Raw genomic sequence first — 25,340 nt, 5'->3', positions numbered from 1 at the left:
ACAGCAAGCGGGAGCTGCCGCTCTCGTGCACATTGCTGGATCAGATTGGGCTCAGATTGGGCAGCACAGAAGGTTTTTGATCTTAATGCATAGAATGTATTAAGATGAAAAGTCTCAGGCCCCATACACACGAGAGGATTTATCCGCAGATACGGTCCAGCGGACCGTATCCGCGGATAAATCCTCTCGAGGATTTCAGAAGATTTCTATGCGATGGCGTGTACACACCATCGCATTGAAATCCGCGCTGAAATCCTCTGCCGATGACGTGTCGCGCCGTCGCCGCTATTATGACGCGGCGACGGGCGCGACGCTGTCATATAAGGAATTCCACGCATGCGTCAAATCATTACGACGCGTGCGGGGAATCCCTTTGGACGGATGGATCCGGTAAGTCTGTACAGACGAGCGGATCCATCCGTTGGAATGGATTCCAGCAGATGGATTTGTTGAGCATGTCAGCAAATATCCATCTGCTGGAAATCCATCCCAGGGGAGATTTATCCGCGGATAAATATCCGACGGAGTGTACACACCATAGAATCTATCCGCAGAAACCCATTTGATGGGATTTATCTGCGGATAGATTCTATGGTGTGTATGGGGCCTAAGTCTTTAGAACAAAACCGACAATGACAGCTGTACATGTCTGATACTTTCTATTCTTCCTTCATCTCCATAGAAGAATAATAGCCATGCTCACACAATGATTAAGAAGTTTATAAATATACATGTGTAAAAACAACCACCTCCATGGTCTATAGGAGCTTTAAAGTGGATGTAAACACGATTCATGAAATTTGAGCTGGGCACATATATCTGAAGTGTTTTCTTATCTCTTCAAAGCCCTATGTCCCATGGCTTTCTCCTGATCTGTTCTTCTGTCACCAGCCTGATAACTTCTGACAAGTTCTCTATCAACTAAGATAAAAGCAGCCTGAGTTTTGTGTTGGGGAGGATGCTATAGATTAGCAGAAAGCTGAACAATTCTACAAACAGCTCTGAGAGTCTCTACTCATGATGCTGCGTACACACGATAGGTTAGTCTGATAAAAACGGTCTGATGGACCGTTTTCATCAGACCAAACCGATCGTGTGTGGGCCCCATCGGTTATTTATCCATAGGTTAAAAAAATAGGAACTTGTTTTAAAATTATCTGATGGATAAAAAACCTATAGAAAAAAATGATCGTCTGTAGGTACGTCCATCGGTTAAAAATCCATGCATGCTCAGAATCAAGTCAACGCATGCTTGGAAGCATTGACCTTCATTTTTTTCAGCACGTTGTTGTGTTATACGTCACCGTGTTCTGACACGATCGTTTTTTTAACTGATGGTGTGTAGGCACGACTGATCATCAGTCAGCTTCATCGGATAACTGATGAAAAAATCCATCAGACCGTTTTCATCAGACTAACCCAGGGGTCTCCAAACATACTAAACAAAGGGCCAGTTTATTGTCCTTCAGACTCTTGGAGGGCCAGACGTTGGCTAGCGGGAGAAGAAATTTTCCTGGCATCATTGTTGGTGAACATCTGGTATTAGGGGGAGGAATAGTGCCCCATTGCTGGTATCATAGGGAGTACTAGTGCTCTATTAGTTGTGTCAGTGGGAGAAATGGTTCTCCATTGTCAGTGTCAGATGCCAGAATAGTGTCTCGTATCAGTGGGAGGGATAGTGCCCCAAGGGCCGGATAAAGGCAAGCAAAGGGCCGCATCTGGCCCTCGGGCCACAGTTTGGAGACCACTGGACTAACCTATCGTGTGTACAGGGCATAAGTAGTGGATGCTCATGTTGGGTGATAGATGGTCAGCTTGTCATATCATTTGCAACCAAATGACTAAATGCCTTCATTTGGCTATCTATGGCATCAAAACACACCATAGTATGTACATTTACTTTTCTTTTGTATAAACCATTACGGGCGCATAACTGCTAATGTAAAACAAATATTTTAAAATGTTGTTCTTTTTTTTGTTCAGAACAGCAATGTACTTTTTAGCACCTGTAAGATACTATTTCATGGCTCAATACAACACGGACCTATTGCAAAAGAGCATGCAAACAAGGATAAATAAATCAATATTTTCATTAAATGAGAAACACAAAGGAATGACACTTGTCTTACAAAATTTATGGAAGTCTGGCATTCTTAATGTCCAAGAAACATTAGGCTATCGATTAAGTCTATATAATAAAGTTTAAATACATTTGCCCTTTTCAATTGTCAGTAAGGTGTATGGAAAAAATCCCATGAAAGGAGAACATTGCATGCCAAACTAAACTTTCACTGGCTTCTAATATGCATACTAAGCAACAGGCCCCTTAGTTTGTATGTTTTATAGCAGCTAACCCTTAAAAGAATAAACAGTAAACCACTAGAGCCAGTTAGTTAAAGACTATCTTGCATTCAACTTCTAAGGTGTTTTATTCACCTACTCCAATCCAAAACTGCACTTGAACCTGTTCACTAGGATTGCTGGATTACAGTCCTATTTAGTCATCAGTATTCTACCATGTTCACAAAGGACGCTACATATTTTATATATATATATATATATATATATATATATATATATATATATATACACACACACACACACACACACACAAATACACACACAAGGGCTCTTCAAAAAGTTTCTGAGCTTTTTTTAACTCTATTATGTATATAAGTGCAGAAACTATTTGAAGACCCTATATATATATATATATATATATATATATACACACATATACACACTGTATACATAGCTCCCAATTGTCCCTGATTTCAAAGGGACTGTCCCTGATTTGGAACAAAGTTCCTCTGTTCCTCTTTCCTCCTCATTTGTCCCTCATTTTGGTCTGATCTATAAAGTTGTATATAAAATGCACTTTTTATCTTTTATAAAGTGTTTCCCAGTGCTAAACCTTTCATCCAATTTCTAATTTGCTGCATTTGTTCAATTCAAAAGCCAGTATAAACAAATAGTAATGGTAAAACATATCACTTGTGGCTTTAACTAATAATTGTTTTGTGTAATTCTTCTTTAAAGGGGCGTGGCAGGGGATGTGTCCTATGCCTACATACTTATGCTAATAGGTGTCCCCTTTTATCATCTCTCAAAAAGATGGGAGATATGTGAATATAGTTATCAAATGAATAAATAAATAACCCTATGTGTTCTATTTTCTATATTGCCATACCACTGCTTCAATAAAGGAAAAATCACTACTGCACATTTACAGTATTAGTAGTAACAACTGTGCATCGCATGCTGCTGGCTTTAGGGGCTTTGGGAGTCCAAGACCAGTGGAGCGCAATACCATTGAATGAGCAGAAAAAATAAGTGCTGGGAGGAGAACACAATCACATGACTGTCTCTCCTCCAATAATGAAGTTCTTTCTGTTGCACTAAGCAGAGAACACCCCAAAGGCCACCACCCACACACTGCGGCCTGCATTTTATAATTAGGCTGCAGGCCATTGTGTGCGGATTATACCAGAGAGCAGATTGCATATTGACTCTCTGTTATAAAAGGGCCCTATATACTGTATGCTATATGCAATATAGAAATGAAAAGAGTGTGTGTGTGTATATTTATATACACCTCATAGCAGCAATAGTACTTGTTTGAATAAAATCTTGATTTTTCTTTTCTATAGTAAAACTATTACACTCATCATAATACTAACTGCATTAACGTGCCATGTTGCATGATTGACATTTCCTCTGGCATGCTATTAATTCTTTAAAAATTATGTAAAAAAAAAACTAAAAAGACACAATAAATTATTGCAAAACACATTGAATCTGAAATATTCAAGTCGGTGAATTACCTAATTTTGAACATTTTAACCATTGCCAAGCACATAAAAAAGGTGGATCCTTAAAAGGTGATGATAAAAAAAGAAAATTCCAATGGATATTACATGGACACCACACAATCACCAATAACTAGCCATGCCATGGCACATAGATATACGAGAATCGCTTTAGAATAAATCTTACCTTTGTTATGGGGATCACATGATTATAAAAAAAAAGGCCATTAATTGATAAACATTAGGAAGCAGAGCAATATTCAAATAAATGATAAACCTTAACACTGTCCTACAGTACAAATCTCAAAAATCTGTCAAGATAATTTTCACCTCTTCATCAGCGGCACGGTGATAACCAAGCGGTTAAGCCGGCAGAGATGACAGGCCTCATCACAGCTTCCCATATTGCTTTCTCGTCTGCAGTATGGCTGTCCGCTGCCATATTTAATACATTCAGTGGATTACATTAGCAAGATTGGTATACTGCATAAACTCTTGAGCCACAGAGACACCTTTTCCGGACTGTGTCAGCAGTCAGTTCGAAGAAGATGAAGCGTACATCTGTTTTACGTTCCACTCTCCCCTCCTCTTCCCTTGGGAGAAGAACCAGAACCAGCTACTTGCCCCGTCTGCATTATTAATACATGTTAATGGCTCCATTACATCAAACTGACCTTTTTTCTCCTCTACTATCTAAAATGGGAAAATAGAAATATTATATATGTTTTGGGATCGCTTCATCAGTCTTGTAGGCTGCAATATGTGCTTTCCACCCCCCCCCCTTCCTTCTTGCCGTATAGATCTGTCAACCAATAAGAAATCAATGCAAGGCAGTAAACATCTGCATTATAGCAGGGTGGCAGACAAAGACTCCTTACCATTAAAGCTGCCTCTGCACATATAGGATGGTGAAGTACAGCAAAAAAAATATCTAAGGGTGGGGTGGAGGAAGCAGATTCTTTATTGAAAGATGCAGCAATGTGAGGATGGTGTGACACGCATAGCAGCATGCAAAGGGCTGATAAGAAGTTAAAACGCTGATGCTCCGACTGGGAAATCAAGGGAGAAGGCGAGAGATTGCTAGAATGGTGAATCCTCGTTGTGACTCGTGCACACAGCTGGTTTGCTCTCTGCTGAGATGCTGATTGCGGTTTGCCTCAAGAAAACAGAAGAATGTCGCTGAGGTTTCCTAAGGATGCTTGCTGGCTTTCCCACCCCTTTTCTTATTATTTTCTTTAAATTCAGGAATTCCGTGAAGGGACATTCAGACTCGGTAGGTGTAGTGCAGTCAAGCACCATGTGTTTGTAGATTCATGCGAGAAGCTGACCTATTTTTATCTGATCCCTATGTGGGTGTTGTGCAGGTACTATCGAGAATGGGATGAACTGCATCTTTCTGTTAACCCTTGCATGGCCCAGCCCGAGAGATTGAGAGTGAAAGGGAAAGAGAGAGAACGTGGCTGGGCACCAGCCATTGTGTGCTAATTTTATTTCCCTACCCATTTTGTTTTCTTTCACATCCATGCTTGCTTGTGCATTATACATGCACAAAAGACTAATGTATGCACCACCGCCCTTGCTCTTCTCTTTACAACGTAAAGCAGGCGAAGGCAGCACTGTTACTGTACACTCTATATCATTCAAAAGCATGTACAATTATTAATCACATGCAGATGCCATATGTCTGCTGTCACCGGTGACTGTGCATGGCTGCTGTTTACTGTGTGCTGTGTAATACTGTATGATGATGCATGATGACCATTCATTCTCAAGAAATGTATTTCACAATGGAAGTCAGCTTTTGAGTTAATTACAGTAAATCCATTTATACTGGAGGATGTTGCCTTACATTAACCCTTTGATAACCACAAAAATCACGCTTTGTCTTTATAATTTTTTTTGTTGTCTAAAAAATTGTATGTGACATTTGATGATGATTATATCTATGCCTTGTATAATAAACCCATGCATAGCATGCAATAATCTCATTACTTAAATCATACCACTGTCGATACATTGCCTGAAGCATGTTATAACCAACAGCTGACAAGCATCTAGGACACGTACATCAAGCTCCTAGACTCAGGGCTCTCTATTAAATATTGTTATTGCATTAGAGGTCTCCCCATATAGTAATGTCCGCTTTTCATTTGAAATGTTCTTATGATTTTTGCTACAAGTATTACTCATCCTGGTTATTGTCACTTTACTTGCATAGCGCAATAGGAGATGATGGCACTGTACAAATCTTAATTAATAACAGTACAAAATGGAGTTTGGTATAATAATGTGTTCAAACAAACAGGTCTTAACACTGTTTCCATTATATTTTTCCATTTTAACAGTACGTAGTGAATCAACCGTCCAACCTTCCATTTGCACTCCAATTTTTTTATGTATATAACTTCAAGGCATGCAACTAAGCCTGATCTTTTGTGCATGCCATATATATCTATCTATATAGATTTATATATATATATATATATATATATATATATATATATATATATATATATATATATATATAAAAATATATATATATATATATTAGGTATTTATATAGCATGAATGTTTTTACGCAGTGCTTTACATACTATACATTCACATTGGTCATACATATAGTTACTTAATAGACATTCAGCTATATGCATATAGTACACATACAACTGATATCCACAAAACTCGTATGTCTTAAGTAAAATGGAATTAGCAGTTTGAATTCATGGTAACAATCACTAACATGTTCATCAATGCTGTCCTTCTCTCTTTCTAATTATTTATCCAGATTGAGGTTGACTGCTGGAAAATTAGTTCTCTACAGGAGGTACCAGAGCTGAAACAATTTTATTGTCCTCTTAAAGGATGAAAGACTGGCTCGGATACCTTGCATTATGCAGGCAATGCTTTGACTTTCGCAGGCTACTAGGTATACAGAACCCTCTGCTCAGCTCTGGGACACAAGCAGCAGAAATACGTGAACCTTACTGGATTCAGACTTCACTCTGATAACAGAAGGCTGCCTACGCAGCAGGGGGGCAATTGAAAGCATATGAATCTGCACAACCTCTGTCTGCGGAAGAAGCAGGCACTTACTCGTCTTAACAGCACATGCAAAATACTATAAAAGAAGAACACACATCATATGATATGACTGCATTCTGCTTTCCCTTATCAAACTGACAGGAGGATTGCAAGATAGAACATCACAAGATCCATCATTTTCAGCTTTTTTAGAAGTCAGTTTGTGGCATTTCCTTGTACAGATTCTACAAAATTTCCCCAAAGTGGAGAACATAAAGGAAGAGGATTTTAAATATTTTTAAATACATTTTTTGAGAACATTAAAAAAAAGTATCACTTTTAATTTTATCAGATTTCTTCACTGTTTGCACAGACGCAGGCACAGAAAAAGCAAATGTAATACCAGTCAGATAAGAAACTAAAAGAGGTGAAAATGCATGCTATAGTATGTTTAAAGACCTATGTTCATTATTCTGGGTTATAAAAACACTCAAGTGATTTTTGAATAAAAATATTATAAGAAGGTATAACAAAATTATACAGGGAGGTATAAAAAAATTGTATATAGATTTTAAAAGAAAAAAAGCCACAGCAAAATAGTATTTTCCATTCATGTTTGATGAAAAATAAAAACCTGCGTATGTATCTCTCACACCTGTAATGCATGATGCAGGACCAGACTAGCATGTTTTCTATGCCAATTTCTATCACCAGGCCACACCCTGTTGAGTTTTTCATATTAGTTCAGTGTGACATTATGGCATTTTCTTTTTACAGCAATCATGTGAAATAATGCCATAATAGTTATATTTTATCTCTACACTTTAAAAAAAAACATCAGCAATTTCATACTTCAATTTTTAATATGTATTAATATTATATATATAAAACAGTTTATATATTTAGAACACAGTGAAAAAAAAAGAAAAAGTACTTCTGCAAAGTACTAAAAAATTTTTTTTCTACAGGTATAGGCAGTCTTGTAAAACGAAAATTTTGGACCTAAAGTTGTGTTAAAGCTTTTTTTCTTTTTGATAGCTTAGCTATCATAAACTAAATATTAATGGTGTACACATAAGCTGTCACGCCTGTCTATAAGATAGAATGCTAGCACAGCCTGAAAAAGGTAAAGTTAATTTACTTAACTTAAAAGTTTTTGGTAATTATTTTCTATAATACAACTGTATAGGCTTATTTTTTTACAGCTCCCTGAACATTTTAATACTGATATATATTTTTTGTATTGCAATTTAGTGATGCAGTTACTAAATTAAGTTCATGTAGTTCTAATTTCAATATCCAAAGAAATAAACTAGAAATTAAATTAACAAGTAGGTACGTTTTCATATATTTATCTAGAAAACGCTAGTATGATTATTCTATTGGTCTTGGCAGGTGCCTTAGACCGAATTATTTCATACATTTGTGATTTGTGATTTTAAAACATCAAACATATTTAATAAGTGCAATTAACAGTTTGAAAATTATACAAACTCTGCTAAAAATATTAATAAAGAGGTAATAATGACCATGGAATCTTTTAGATCACAACAAAGTCTTATACAAAATATATATATTCATGAAAAATAAAGAAGTGTTTTTCTGTAAAAAAAAATATTAAAAGCAATAGAAAACTTTATTTCATTACTGCAAGAAAAGAGCAGCAATTTTCAATGTTTCAAAAGTAAGAAATGCATTTGAATGCAATAATCTAGAATACATCTCATACAAAAAATGTTAAATAAGATCATCAGCAATCCTTCTATAAAAATTGAAAGTCTGCAGATTTGAAAATTAAAGTTTTATGTGCTACATCTAATACATAATTAATATTCTGAATATTTAACTAAAAGTAGTGTTCACTTTACCTGAATTTTTTAACAACAATATCTCAGGATTACAATAGGCATTGTGTTTATTGAAAGCCACTTGTCGCTTTTTTTTCTTTTGCTAAATAAGAATGTAATAGTAGAACGCAATAAATAATTTTATCTTTTAACACTCAAAAATTCTACACTGCATTGCTGGAATGATGCTGCAAGAACCATAACTGACTGCATGCCTAAAGGTCAATCTAGATGGCAACGCTAGGAGATCAACTACACCTGAGAGGTTATTAGCTACTAATCTTTAGATTTAACCCTCTAATGCTAATTTTCACAGTTCAGGTCAATGTCTCATGACAAAGTATTTGTCGACAAAAAGCTATATTTTAATCTCACAAGCAGATAATATCTCATGTGTAGTTGAACCCTTGGATATGGACTAAACTAAATAGACAATTCTAAACGCATGCCTTTGAGATTTAAACACTTGTTGGCAATGACTTAATTTACAGTATGTTTATTCAAAAGTGGTAAAGTGATCTCCATCAAATGGTTAAATCTCTGCTGCAAGACTAACCTATTTAGTTTATCTCTTTAAAAGCTTGAGTCCATTTCTCAGCCAGAAGCATACACACAGATGAAGACTGCATTGAGCCCCACCCTAGTTACTGCATGTATCTCCATTGTGCTACACCTATCAAGAAGCAAATATTTCTCATCCAATACATATCATCAGTAATCACATAGAATTTCTCAGTACACATCTACCTGCTTTTATATCAGGTGAGAATTGAGGTACCTGTTGCTAACTAAAACACAGCAAACAATTGTATATGCTGTAAAAGGTACAGATTTATAAGCAAGCATCGAAAGACACTTTTAAAATGTACTAAAATGAGATGATACCCCACTTCAGATCTACATTTAGAAACAATTAAGCACATACTATTGATAAAACTATATTTGCCAATTTCAATGCCCTAATTTAAAATAGATAACTATTTTCAGTAGCCAGCAAATGTGTAAAGGAGAAAGCCAAGGAAAACCATAAATATGATGTAAAGATGTCAAAGACATGGACAAGCCATCTATCGATAATGTAAATTACATTAAGCTTAGACGCCGCCCTTCTACACAATGTTGTATGTGGGTTTTTTTCTCCTTCATTTCACTATTATTCCACTACATTAAAGGTATAAAAACAGTTCTTTGTAAATTATAGAAAAATTTAATAAAATATGCAGCCCGTTTTAAAAGATACTTCCTACCTCATCTAATTTATCGATGACCTGTTTTTTTATTTTTTTACTACAAAATACATTTATGTTTCCTTAATTTAAAGAGCCAGTTTTGTGCTCTCTATAATGTTATCCACGTATATCATATTACTCTGGGTAGCACAATGTTTAAAGAGAATAACGAGCTATTAGCAAAGCTCCACAGCCACAACTGAGTTATTTTTTTTTACATTTTTTAAATAAATTTATAATTTTTCTAAAATATAGAGTCGTTTCAACAGTTGCCTATTTAAATTAAATAAATGCCATAGCTATTTGTATACTGCTGCAAAGTAATTTTTTAACAATATTTTAACATCTTATTTGTGGTGCCAATTAGTTAAGTTGACTTAATTATGCCCAACAGTATGACAGCTGCTCACACTACATTCAATAATGTTTGTGTTTTTTTTATTTTTTTTTATTTCCCTATATTAACTGCTTGATGTAAAAATATCTAATGTAAGAAGTATATCTGGATTTCCAACAATGACATATAAAATAAAGCTTGATTTAGCTATTTCATCTAAAAGAAGATTTTGCATAAAAATACACATACTGACAAAGGGTGTAAAGTTTAGGCAATTGTAACAAAACCAATTTATTTTGAGTAAATTACCTATATAAATACATTGGCAGCACTGTGACTGGCATGGCAAGTGCCATATTGAATCAATGAACACATAGAAGGCCATGAAAAATGCCCTTGTGCAAGTGTCTAATTATAAAGTGTTTAGTCTCCCACACATCATCAGGTGTTAGGAAGCAAGCCTAACGTCAACTTGAAAAATTAGTACGATCAAGTCTTCTTAAAAAATGAGAACTTTGGCGTGTGTTTGTGTGTCAGGATTTAGAAACCCAATGAAATGAACTACTCATCCTAAAATTAGTAGTCACATTTTTTCTATCCTGTAACCATATATAGAAATTGTAATACAATACACAAACCTATGGATTTTTCTATAACTGCATTTTGTAAGCATCAGTGCAGATCCATGGGCCCTATATTATTAGAAAGGCCTGCTATTGGGTATAAAGGGTAATGTTGAGTAAGTGCTAATTATAAGACTCATAAAAACCTGCTGTATAAAAAATGGATTTAGATTTACATACAAAAACATACAATTTTATGCTATACTAAAAAAAGAAACATGATAAATACCATTTGAGTGTGTGTATTACTAAACAATTCCACAGAAGGTTCAACCTCATCCTCAAATAATCGTTATAGGGTACCTTGGAACAAGAAGCAGTTTCCTTTTTTCTGAGCCCACACATCTTTGCCTAATTGCTTGGAAACCTACCCTTCAAATTGTATTTCATACTACCTAAAATCACACCTCTACTTCCAAAAGAACAACCAAAACAGAAAACAACATATGCCCAACTGTTGGACTGCCATTGTAATGACACCGTCCCATACATTGTGTCACTTCTGCCTAGTTTCAGAGAACTCACTTTGAAAAACTAAAGCAGATCTATAAAAAAAAAACATCTATCAATGTCCTTAAAATAGGCCCATTCTGCATTTATAATTGCGCGCATTTAAATGTGCAAAGGTTTACCACCCTAATTACAGATCCCAGGCAGATACAGGTAAAACGAAGAGGAATGGTTTAAATAGCTAAAACTACATTAATATGCAAATATGTGTTGGATGTCATTGTGAAGAATAAACAATAAGGGATGAAAATTGCGAATTCAATTAATTTTTTATTTAGTAATCCTGACGCCATCTTGGAGTTGTAAGAAAAGGGAGTGGCACCATGTAATGAATAAAAATTAAGATGGCCTAAAGCAATTTTTAATATATTTTAGTGTTACAAATGAATGATTAGCTGTGAATTGCTAATTACTTTGCCTTTTTGGTTCTTACCAAACAGTGACAAAAGCTTATCCACTTGTCTTTATGCCTGCCAAAGTTGCAAAGTCATGGTGCCATCTTCCACAGCCCATCCTTAAACATCCATGGCAGCCATATTGGGTTCTAAATAAAACTGGGCGTCTTCACAGTGTGTGTTCTTTAGATCTTCCGGTCACTTTGAAGGTCACCAAAGACTTTAATGAAAAATTTTAGTAAACGAACGCCCTGTTAGACCAGGCCAGGAAGTTGTCTATTTAATCAAGAAAAAGCCCTTTAATTTCCTGCCGGTGTTTACTTAGCGAAGAAGCATTGTACTAGCATGCTTTGCTCTTCAAATGGTTTTGTCATAACATATCTCACTACCGTAGGCCAATAGCATCCCTTGATTTTGTGTGACTCTTCTGGAAGCAACGGGATTTGTGCATACTCATTTCCATAGACGTGAGGCGGTGCCATTCTGGAAAGTTCTCATGACGACGGTACTGTGGACCATAATCATCTACCAAAGACACTGTACTGGTGCTGCAAAGCAAGCTATTTGATGAGTCACCAACTCACAGTCCACAGCCACAAGGACATAAAACTATTTTGTACCATCACGATTCTCCGCCTTTATCTAGAGGAAGCCAATACGGGGCATTCTGACATACAATACCCCCACATATATTATCTTTGAATATTCTGTCCAGGTCTAGGTTTATTTCTCTAACCAAAACTGAACCCCAAATATACGTCATTAAAAGAGTCAATAACATTTTTCTAAAAGACTGCATTAGAATACACTTGTGTCGGACTCACCAATGAACACAATGGTAAATTCTGGATAGAATATCAAGGAAAAAAGCTTCAAATGTGCCAATTTAAAATGTCTACTTTTTTTTTTTTCAAAAAATTCCTTGTTTTAATAATTTAGCATTTCATGCCATGCTTCTGCGTATGATAAACAATTAGTAGAAAACACGAACGATCAGATGCTTAGATCTGAACCTTTCTTTTCTCCAAGCTCTTTTAAAACAGCTGTTCACTTAGGCCAGCTGAATGCACAGCCAGTATTCTACAGACCGTACATAATGTGACATGTGGCTAGCATGTATCTCATGCAGGTACAAGTGGCTGCGCTGTGCTGCTTGAAAGTCACCCTCCCTGCCTACGCCTAACTTCATTTCACAGTCAGCAGACGTTTGGTCCAGACAGCGTTGCTACTGCTACATAAGCGAGTCTTACTTCCATGTCTTCTATGGCACGCCCAGATCATCTTCTACTCCCTTTTAGAATCCTTCCAGCCTGCATTAAGGAGAACATGCTCTGTAAGCATGTCTGCTGCTCCGAGACAGGCCAATTTGTCAGCTTCTCTAATGTACTGGGATCTGTTTAGATGTCACAGCACTTCAATATAAGCCCTAGGTGATGGCGAAAAAATCAACACATTCTACACATTGCATATGTGCGAAAGTCCATTGCATGCACTTTTAATCGGAGATGCTATAGAAATAAACATACACAATGATAAAAAAAAAGATAGATAGAATGTTATATTTTTTCATTTTGCTACAACATATACTTATTACGTTTAAAGTCCAATTTCTCAACATCTCCCATATTCATATAACTACGGCTTTTGTTTCTTTGCAATACACAACCAAAAATCGAGAAAAATTAAGCGTCAAGGGAGGATTCTTTTGTTTTCTCAGAGCAGATCATTATGCGTTCAATTAAATCAGCGAGAGGTGGGGTCCGAATTCAGGCTAAAAATATCTTACAGGGTGTGGAAAAGCAGACGGAGCCTCGACAAAGAATTGCGAAGAAGGGTGACAGCTTTAGCGATCACCCTTATCGCTCGTCCAGGTATATATACTGCAAAGAAAGTAACAACAAGGAGGAAGGCATAAAAACATAGAAAATATCAGGAGCGTCCAGCTGCGAGGCTCACCTGTGAAGGAGTCCAATGACTGCAGAGTAGAGCTTGGCATGATGTCCTAACAGCAGTGTTCAGTGATGCTGCAGCAGCATCAGCCAGGACGAGGAAGGATGCTGCCTATGCACTTGCTACACCCAGGCACACACAGCACAGGCAGCACGTGGGAGGGGGAATTTGTAACTCAGCGGACGCTGCCATCTCACAAGATATACAGAGGGGGGGCTGCAGGGGAGGAACCAAAGATGCTTTGGCATGCAAAACCACCCCATAGGTGGTGTCCGGGCAACAGCCTCTCCCTGTGACGATGATGTGCGGTGTGGTTCATTCCAGAACGCAGTGGAGGCTGTGATTGGAAATGGAGAGTGGTGCTGCCGAGCATTCCAAGGATGGATTCTTTAGGCGTGGTGTCAGGAGATGCTGCCTGGGGAATGGCTGTGGCCAGAGATGCACTTTGCAGGAGAATTCCCTCATTCATACAAGGAAATGGAAGCTTTACCCTCCTGTAATTGACGTTTTAGCCTCCTTCTTTGTCGTTTTGCACTTTTCAGTGTAATATAATAATAACCCACTTATGAAGAGTTTATCTCTGACTTCGCCTGACAGTGCTGCTGAATTACTGCAGTCAGCTGACGAGGCATCTCCTTATCTTAGTAGTTCCGGCTATGTACAGCGTTCGCAGGGACTGTGCCCATGATTACATGTGGGGTCTGTGGCAGTCATTTCACTATCAAAGGGCAAAATGGGCCACACTGCAGCAAAAATTCAACTGGGATTGTTTTTAACCAGTTCATTACCTAAGGCGTGTTACACCAGGCCAGAGCAATTTCTGTGTATTTAGCAAGGCGGTGGTTCATATTTTTTTTTGGGGTATTATTCTTAAAAATATGGCGTTTATGGAGCATAATACGTATGAAGTGTTCCTACCGCATATGTGAGATTTTTCAAACCTGTACAGACTGCAGAAATATGGAGGCTGCTTTAGAAATGCTAGTTGTTTGGCTGTCATGCTTAAGTACAGGGTCCCTGACCTGGAAATATGTGGTTTAGGAGTTGAAGCCAGAGACAGCCAGGCAATTGGCATTTTCAGAAGGAGGTCAGCAGTAGCAGCTCATGTATTTCTTTCAGTAAAGATTTCATTTTATATAAGGCCAGTCTCTGGGCATTCTGTATTCACTTCCTGTGTACACACTTCTGCATCCACCTCTCATGTATACACCTCTGCATTCACCTCTCATGTATACACCTCTGCATTCACCTCTCATGTATACACCTCTGCATTTACCTCCCATGTATACACCTCTGCATTCCCCTCTCATGTATACACCTCTGCATTCACCTTCCATGTATACACCTCTGCATTCACCTGCCATGTATACACCTCTTCATTCACCTCCTGTACATACACCTCTGCATTCTCCTCTCATGTATACACCTCTGCATTCACCTCTCATGTATACACCTCGTCATTCACCTCCTGTACATACACCTCTGCATTCTCCTCTCATGTATACACCTCTGCATTCTCCTCTCATGTATACACGTCTTCATTCACCTCTCATGTATACACCTCTGCATTTACCTCTCATGTATACACCTCTGCATTTACCTCTCATGTATACACCTCTGCATTTACCTCCCATGTATACACCTCTGCATTTACCTCTCATGTATACAGCTCTGCATTCACCTCCTGTACATATACCTCTGCATTCACCTCCTGTACATACACCTCTGCATTCCCCTCTCATGTATACACCTCTGCATTCACCTCTCATGTACACACCTCTGCATTCACCTCTCATGTATACACCTCTTCATTCACCTCTCATGTATACACCTCTGCATTTACCTCTCATGTATACACCTCTGCATTTACCTCCCATGTATACACCTCTGCATTCACCTCTCATGTATACAGCTCTGCATTCACCTCCTGTACATATACCTCTGCATTCACCTCCTGTACATACACCTCTGCATTCCCCTCTCATGTATACACCTCTGCATTCACCTTCCATGTATACACCTCTGCATTCACCTGCCATGTATACACCTCTTCATTCACCTCCTGTACATACACCTCTGCATTCTCCTCTCATGTATACACCTCTGCATTCACCTCTCATGTATACACCTCGTCATTCACCTCCTGTACATACACCTCTGCATTCTCCTCTCATGTATACACCTCTGCATTCACCTCCCATGTATACACCTCTTCATTCACCTCCTGTACATACACCTCTGCATTCTCCTCTCATGTATACACCTCTGCATTCACCTCTCATGTATACACCACTGCATTCACCTCTCATGTATACACCTCTGCATTCACCTCCCATGTATACACCTCTTCATTCACCTCCTGTACATACACCTCTGCATTCCCCTCTCATGTATACACCTCTGCATTCACCTCCCATGTATACACCTCTGCATTCACCTCCCATGTATACACCGCTGCATTCACCTCCCATGTATACACCTCTTCATTCACCTCCTGTACATTCACCTCTGCATTTACCTCCCATGTATACACCCCTGCATTCACCTCTCATGTATACACCTCTTCATTCACCTCCTGTACATACACCTCTGCATTTACCTCCCATGTATACACCTCTGCATTCCCCTCTCACATATACACCTCTGCATTCACCTCCCATGTATACACCTCTTCATTCACCTCCTGTACATACACCTCTGCATTCCCCTCTCACATATACACCTCTGCATTCACCTCCCATGTATACACCTCTGCATTCACCTCCTGTACATTCACCTCTGCCCTCACTTCCCATGTATACACCTCTGCATTCACCTCCCATGTATACACCTCTGCAATCACCTCCCATGTATACACCTCTGCATTCACCTCCCATGTATACACCTCTGCATTCACCTTCCATGTATACACCTCTTTATTCAACTCCCATGTATACACCTCTTCATTCACCTCCCATGTATACACCTCTGCATTCACCTCCCATGTATACACCTCTTCATTCAACTCCCATGTATACACCTCTGCATTCACCTCCCATGTATACACCTCTGCATTCACCTCCCATGTATACACCTCTGCATTCACCTCTCATGTATACACCTCTGCATTCACCTCCCATGTATACACTGCTTCATTCACCTCCCATGTATTCACCTTTTCATTCACCTACTGTACATACACCTCTTCATTCACCTCCTGTACATGCACCTCTTAATTCACCTCCTGTACATACACCTCTGCATTCCCCTCTCATGTATACACCTCTGCATTCACCTCTCATGTATACACCTCTTCATTCACCTCCTTTACATACACCTCTTCACTCACCCCCTGTACATGGACCTATGCATTCACCTACAGGACATACACCTCTGCATTAATTACCGTGTATACACCTCTGCATTCACCTCCCATGTATACACCCCTGCATTCCCCTCCCATTGACATACACCTCTACATTAGCCTCCTGTACATACACCTCTGCACTCACCCACTGTACATACACCTCTGCATTCACCTCCTATGTATATACCCTTGCATTCACCTTCTGTGTATACATCTCCTGTACATACACCTCTGCAATCATCTCCCATGTATACACCTTTTCATTCAAGCCCTGTACATACACCTCTGCATTCACCTACTATACATACAGCATACCTCTGCATTCACCTCCAGTACATACACCTCTGCATTCACCTTCTGTGTATACACCTCTGCATTCACCTTCTGTGTATACACCTCTGCATTTACCTCCTGTGCATACAACTCTGCATTCAACTTCCATGTATATACGTCTTCATTCAAGCCCTGTACATACACCTCTGCATTTGCCTACTGTACATACACCTTTGCATTCACCTCCTGTACATTCAGCTCCCATGTACATACACCTTAGCATTCATCTACAGTACATACACATCTGCATTCACCTCCCTAGTATACACATCTGCATTCACCTCCCATGTATATACCTCTGCATTCACTTCCTGTACATACACCAGTGTGTTCACCTACTTACTGTACATACACCTCTTAAGTACATACACTGCGGCATTTACCTCCCATGTATACACCTCTGCATTCATCTCCCGTGTATATACCTCTGCATTCACTTCCTGTACATATACCTGCAAACTCAATTGACAGACTTTGAGACTTCAATAGGAAAGGCCCCAGAGAGGCGCCAATTCTGCATGTGCAGGATTGCTGTCTCCTATGGAATCAGTCCCTTAACCTATGAGTTCTTTCAGCTCCACTACAACTGCTCCTTGTAGTTATTCAATAGTGAGCTCCTGGTATCTCACTAGACCCACTGATTCACTGACTTTGAATCCCTTGAGCTCCTCCAAGGTTTGCGGTGGTATCTCCTCAAGTATAACCCCGCTTTTCTGCTGGGTCCCTAGCTTGGCACTCCAGATACTGCTCAAGCTTCACCCCTGCTATTAGGCTCATCCCTGGCTTGACACGCAAGCCTGCTCTGCAAGCATCACCTCCACTGGTTGGGTCCCTGACTCGATCACCACGTGAAGTTTCCAAATTCTCCACCTTGCTTGTTGGTGATAATATTATTCTGGGACTTTCTTCAGTTACTCACTGTGGTCCCTGGTAAATGTAACTGGTCCCTTTGTGGCGACAGTTTCCCTCCTACCTCCGACCACTGACAGGTTCTCCGGCCGGCAGAACCGTCACTTTTGGTTGGACTGCAAGCCACAGTCCCAACCCGGTGCTGCTCTCTTACTTCTCGATAGGCCCTTACACAGCCTGGGAGCCAGATGATCCCAGGATAGGCCCAATCTCTGGCCTAGGAGGTCTGGGCAGATGACACATGTCCACCCAGATGGCAGTCCGGGTGGCACAAAACACAGATCACCTGAACTCGTCCGAATATATAGGCTCTCCCAGCAGGCCAAGGGATTAAAAAAAAACCTGCCCATTGGCTGGGAAACCCATATACCCATAACCTGACCTTGGGTTGCCCCTCTCGTATCTAGTACCACCAAGTTCCCGCTCACCTAGTGGAAGAAGAGAAAAAAGCAACATGGCCAAGCTTAGGGAGAAATCAATAGATCCCTATCAATCGACCAAGATAACTACTCTTAGCAAGTAAATTTGTGAGGAGCTCCCTGACTAAACTCCAGGGAGCTACATCCAGCTACCTCCAGTGTATACAATTCTACATACTGCAACCACCTGTGTATACAGTAAAACCTTGGTTTGAGAGTAACTTGGTTTAGGAGCGTTTTGCAAGACAAGCAAAATGTTTTAATACATTTTCCCTTGATATACAAGCGATGACTTGATATAAGAGTAGCGTCATGTCACAACTGAGTATAAAAAAGAAGAGAGGAGCCTCAAAGTGTAGCAATATGGTTACATTTAATGAAGGTACAACTAGCAACTTACAACTAGCAACTTTAGCAACTTATTGCTACACTAATGCCGCGTACACGGTCGTTTTTTGTTTTGTAAAAAAACTTTGTTTTTTCTCATGAAACTTCATTTTAAAAAACTATGTTGCCTACACACCATCGTTTTTTCAAAATGCTCTAGCAAAGCACGGTTACGTTCAGCACGCACGACGGCACTCTGTTCCATTCAAGCTTGCGTCATATCTTGCTTCTGAGCTTCTACGTTGTTTTAAACGTCGTTTTACCCACACACTATCATTTAAAATGACACAAAAAACGACGTTTTGAAAAACGACATAAAAAATTGAAGCATGTTCGAATATTTTTTTTGTCGTTTTTCAGAAGACATAAAACAAAGTTTTCCCCACACACGGTCATTTTAAATGACGTTTTGAAAAATGTCGTTTTATTTCATCACAAAAAACGACTGTGTGTACGCGGCATCAGAGGTGCCTCTCTTCTCTTTTATACCCTGTAAAATAAAAAATGCTTTGATATACAAGTGCATTGGATTACAAGCATGTTTCTGGAATTAATTATGCTTGCAAACCAAGGTTTTACTGTACACCTCTACATCTAGCTACCTTCTGTGTATTCACCTCTACATCCAGCTGCCTCCCATGTATTCACCTCTACATCCAGCTACCATGTGTATATCCACCTCTACACCCAGCTACTATCCCATGTAGTCACCTCTCCATCCAGCTACCATTTGTGTACACACCTCTACATCCAGATACCTTCTGTGTATACATCTTTGTATTCATCCACTGTGTATACACCTTTGCATTCACCATCTGTGTATATACCTCTGTATTAGCCTCCAGGGCATAGGCTTCTGCATACACCTTTGCATTTACATCTTGTGCATACAAAACCTCTGCATACACTCCTGTGTATACATCTCTATATACAGCTACCTCCAATGTATACAATTCAACATACAGCTACCTCCTGTGTATACACCTCTACATCCAGTTACCCCCTGTGTATTCACCTCTACATCCAGCTACACTCTGTGTATACACATTTTACAACCAGCGACCTCCTGTGTGTACACTGCTACATCCAGCTACCTTCTGTGCATACACCTTTTACTTCCAGCTACCTCCAGTGTATACAATTCTACATACTGCTACCGCCTGTGTATACACTCCTACATCCTACTACCTTCTGTGTATTCACCTATACGTCCAGCTACCTTCTGTGTTTACACCTCTACATCCCGCTACCTCCCGTGTATACAGCTCTACATTCAGCTACCTCCTGTTTATACACCTCTACATCCCGCTACCTCCCGTGTATACAGCTCTACATTCAGCTACCTCCTGTTTATACACCTCTACATCCAACTACTTTCAACTTATACACCTCTACACTCAGCAACCTTCTGTGTATACACCTCTACATCCAAATACCCCCATGTATACACCTCTACATCCAAATACCCCCATGTATACACCTCTACATCCAAATACCCCCATGTATACACCTCTACATCCAGCTACCTTCTGTGTATACACCTCTACATCCAGCTACCTCCCATGTATACATCTCTATATGCAGCTATCCTTTGTATATACACCTCTACATTAAGTTACATTCTGTGTACCTGACTGTAGAGGTGTGTAGACTTTTATATTTAGCTATGTCATGTGTATACACCTCTACATCCATCTACCTCTTGCATATCCACCTCTACACCCAGCTACCTCCCGTTTATCTACCTCTACATTATGCTACCTTCCTTGTATCCACCTCTACATCCAGCTACCTTCTGTGTATACACCTCTACATCCAGCTGCCTCCTGTGTATACACATCTACATCCAGCTACCTTCTGTGTATACACCTCTACATCCAGCTACCATCTGTATATCCACCTCTACACCCAGCTACTATCCCATGTAGTCACCTCTCCATCCAGCTACCATTTGTGTACACACCTCTACATCCAGATACCTTCTGTGTATACATATTTGTATCCATCTACTGTGTATACACCTTTGCATTCACCATCTGTGTATATACCTCTGTATCAGCCTCCAGGGCATAGGCTTCTGCATACACCTTTGCATTTACATCTTGTGCATACAGAACCTCTGCATACACCTCCTGTGTATACATCTCTATATACAGCTACCTCCAATGTATACAATTCAACATACAGCTACCTCCTGTGTATACACCTCTACATCCAGTTACCCCCTGTGTATTCACCTCTACATCCAGCTACACTCTGTGTATACACATTTTACATCCAGCTACCTCCTGTGTATACACTGCTACATCCAGCTACCTTCTGTCTATACACCTCTACATCCAGCTACCTTCTTTGTATACACCTCTACATCCAGCTACTCTCTGTGTATACAGCTCTACATCCAAATACCCCCATGTATACACCTCTACATCAGCTACGTTTTGTGTACACACCTACATCCAGCTACCTCCCATGTATACACCTCTACATCCAGCTACCTCCCGTGTACACACCTACATCCAGCTACAGTACCTTCTGTGTATACACCTTTGCATCCAGCTACCTTCTGTGTATACACCTCTACATCCAAATACCCCCATGTATACACCTCTACGTCCAAATACCCTTATGTTTACACCTCTACATCCAGCTACCTTTTGTATATACACATCTACATCCAGCTACCTTCCATGTATACATCTCTATATGCAGCTTTCCTTTGTATATACACCTCTACATTAAAGGAGTTGTAAATAAATTAAAAAATTATGGTAAAATGACTGTTTACAGGGTATAGAGACATAATAGTTAACTGATTCCTTTTAAAAACTATTAAAAATAGATAAAAATCAATCATATAATGTATCTGTAGTTTCTAGTTTCGTTTTTGCATGTTGTTTCCTGCTTCTGTGATGTACAGAGCCAGAGAGCCAATACAGGGCAGTGATGGTTTGGAAAACAAAACTGATTGGTGCTGTGGGGTTTTAGACACACAGTAATCACACCTCCTTGATTAGTGACCACAGAGAGAAAGCTCCCAGTACTGTGGTTATCAGGAAACAGACAACCAGGAAGTGTGGAGATCAGAGAAGAATTACAGCAACTTGAGAGCAAAAACGAACAATGAGGACATGAAAACAGCACTGCATTAAGGTAAAGGAAGCTATTAAGATAAAAAAAAATCCTTTACAAACCCTTTAAGTTACCTTCTGTGTAACTGGATGAGAGGAGTATAGACTTTTATATTTAGCTATGTCATGTGTATACACCTCTACAGCCATGGCCAAAAGTTTTGCGAATGACACAAATACTAATTTTCACAAAGTCTGCTGCCTCAGTTTTTGAGATGGGAAATTGCATATACTCCAGAATGTTATGAAGAGTGATCAGACAAATTGCAAAGTTCCTCTTTGCCATGAAAATTAACTTAATCCCATAAAAAAAATTCCACTGCATTTGTGAAGAAGGCTTCAGGGTGCCCAAGAAAGTCCAGCAAGCGCCAGGACCGTCTCCTAAAGAGGATTCAGCTGCGGGATCAGAGTGCCACCAGTGCAGAGCTTGCTCAGGAATGGCAGCAGGCAGGTGTGAGCGCATCTGCACGCACAGTGAGGCGAAGACTTTTGGAAGATGGCCTGGTGTCAAGAAGGGCAGCAAAGAAGCCACTTCTCTCCAAAAAAAACATCAGGGACAGATTGATCTTCTGCAGAAAATATGGTGAATGGACTGCTGAGGACTGGGGCAAAGTCATATTCTCAGATGAAGCCTCTTTCCGATTGTTTGGGGCATCAGGAAAAAGGCTTGTCCGGAGAAGAAAAGGTGAGCGCTACCATCAGTCCTGTGTCATGCCAACAGTAAAGCATCCTGAGACCATTCATGTGTGGGGTTGCTTCTCATCCAAGGGAGTGGGCTCACTCACAATTTTGCCCAAAAACACAGCCATGAAAAAAGAATGGTACCAAAACACCCTCCAACAGCAACTTCTTCCAACAATCCAACAACAGTTTGGTGAAGAACAATGCATTTTCCAGCACGATGGAGCACCGTGCCATAAGGCAAAAGTGATAACTAAGTGGCTCGGGGACCAAAACGTTGACATTTTGGGTCCATGGCCTGGAAACTCCCCAGATCTTAATCCCATTGAGAACTTGTGGTCAATCATCAAGATGCGGGTGAACAGGTAGGAAAGCTGCCACTCCAGGTGAGCACACCTAAGGTAATCACTGTCCACTCAAGAACCAACGGGTGCTGGCAATGCACAAGGCATGCAAAGAGAGAAAGGTATATGGACAGCCGCACTCCAAAGTCTTAAAAAGACGTGCCCTTTATTTGGGTAAAAAGAAAATGCACTACATAGCTATGACTAAGCATTGAGGTTCAATGTGAAACGCGTCAGCTGTTTTTTCCCACTGTATGCTGTTTTTTGTAGTGCATTTTCTTTTTACCCAAATAAAGGGCACGTCTTTTTAAGACTTTGGAGTGCGGCTGTCCATATACCTTTCTCTCTTTGCATCAAGAGGCGGGTGGACAAACAAAAACCCACTAATTCTGACAAACTCCGAGAAGTGATTATGAAAGAATGGGTTGCTATCAGTCAGGAATTGGCCCAGAAGTGGATTGAGAGCATGCCCAGTCGAATTGCAGAGGTCCTGAAAAAGAAGGGCCAACACTGCAAATACTGACTCTTTGCATAAATGTCATGTAATTGTCGATAAAAGCCTTTGAAACGTATGGAGTGCGTGTAATTATATTTCACTACATCACAGAAACAACTGAAACGCTAAAAGCAGTTTAGCAGCAAACTTTGTGAAAACTAATATTTGTGTCATTCTCAAAACTTTTGGCCACAACTGTACATCCAGCTACCTCTTGTGTATTCCCCTCTACATCCAGCTACGTATCGCATATCCACCTCTGCATCCAGCTACCTCCCATGTATACACCTCTACATCCAGGTACCACCTGTATGTCCACACTTCTTCATCCAGCTACCTTCTGTGTATACATCTCTGTATCCAGTTACCTCCTGTCTATACATCTCTATATCCAGCTACCTTCTGTGTATACACATGTATCCAGGCTTGCTAGTGGTTACAAATGTATTACCTGTTTTGAAGCTCTGCTCTTTACCTGTGACACAAGAAGGTTTAAATGATGTATCTGCCTCTACATCCAGCTACCTCCTGTGTATCTGCCTCTACATCCAGCTACCTCCTGTGTATCTGCCTCTACATCCAGCTACCTCCTGTGTGTACACCTCTACATCCAGCTACTTCCTGTGTATCTTTCTCTACATCCAGCTACCTCCTGTTTATACACCTCTAAATCCAGCTACCTCCTGTGTGTACACCTCTACATCCAGCTACCTCCTGTGTATCTTTCTCTACATCCAGCTACCTCCTGTGTATCTGCCTCTACATCAAGCTACCTCCCCTGTATACGTCTCTACATCCAGCTACCTCCTGTATATACGTCTCAACATCCAGCTACCTCCTGTATATACGTCTCTACATCCAGCTACCTCCTGTGTATCTTTCTCTACATCCAGCTACCTCCTGTATATACGTCTCTACATCCAGCTACCTCCTGTGTATCTTTCTCTACATCCAGCTACCTCCTGTGTATCTTTCTCTACATCCAGCTACCTTCTGTGTATCTGCCTCTACATCAAGCTACCTCCCCTGTATACGTCTCTACATCCAGCTACCTCCCCTGTATATGTCTCTACATCCAGCTACCTCCCCTGTATACGTCTCTACATCCAGCTACCTCCCCTGTATACGTCTCTACATCCAGCTACCTCCTGTGTATCTTTCTCTACATCCAGCTACCTCCTGTGTATCTTTCTCTACATCCAGCTACCTCCTGTGTATCTTTCTCTACATCCAGCTACCTCCTGTATATACGTCTCTACATCCAGCTACCTCCTGTGTATCTTTCTCTACATCCAGCTACCTCCTGTGTATCTTTCTCTACATCCAGCTACCTTCTGTGTATCTGCCTCTACATCAAGCTACCTCCCCTGTATACGTCTCTACATCCAGCTACCTCCCCTGTATATGTCTCTACATCCAGCTACCTCCCCTGTATATGTCTCTACATCCAGCTACCTCCCCTGTATATACGTCTCTACATCCAGCTACCTCCTGTCTTTACGTTTCTTCGTCCAGCTGTCTCCTGTGTATACACCTCTACATCCATCTACCTCCTGTATATACGTCTCTACAT

General features: G+C 39.9%; 1 long non-coding RNA gene across 1 annotated transcript; it reads left to right on the top strand.

The window, feature by feature from the left end:
* The first annotated feature begins 4,376 nt into the window (after positions 1–4,376).
* On the top strand, positions 4,377–8,829 carry LOC120940301. The gene is made up of 2 exons (XR_005749415.1): positions 4,377–5,082; positions 6,595–8,829. It is a non-coding gene; the product is annotated as an uncharacterized LOC120940301 (long non-coding RNA).
* Positions 8,830–25,340: the final 16,511 nt, after the last annotated feature.

The sequence above is a fragment of the Rana temporaria genome, chromosome 5, assembly GCF_905171775.1.
Source record: "Rana temporaria chromosome 5, aRanTem1.1, whole genome shotgun sequence".
NCBI lineage: Eukaryota > Metazoa > Chordata > Amphibia > Anura > Ranidae > Rana > Rana temporaria.
The sequence above is the reverse complement of the archived record's forward strand: the minus strand, read 5'-3'. Positions and strand labels throughout refer to the sequence as shown.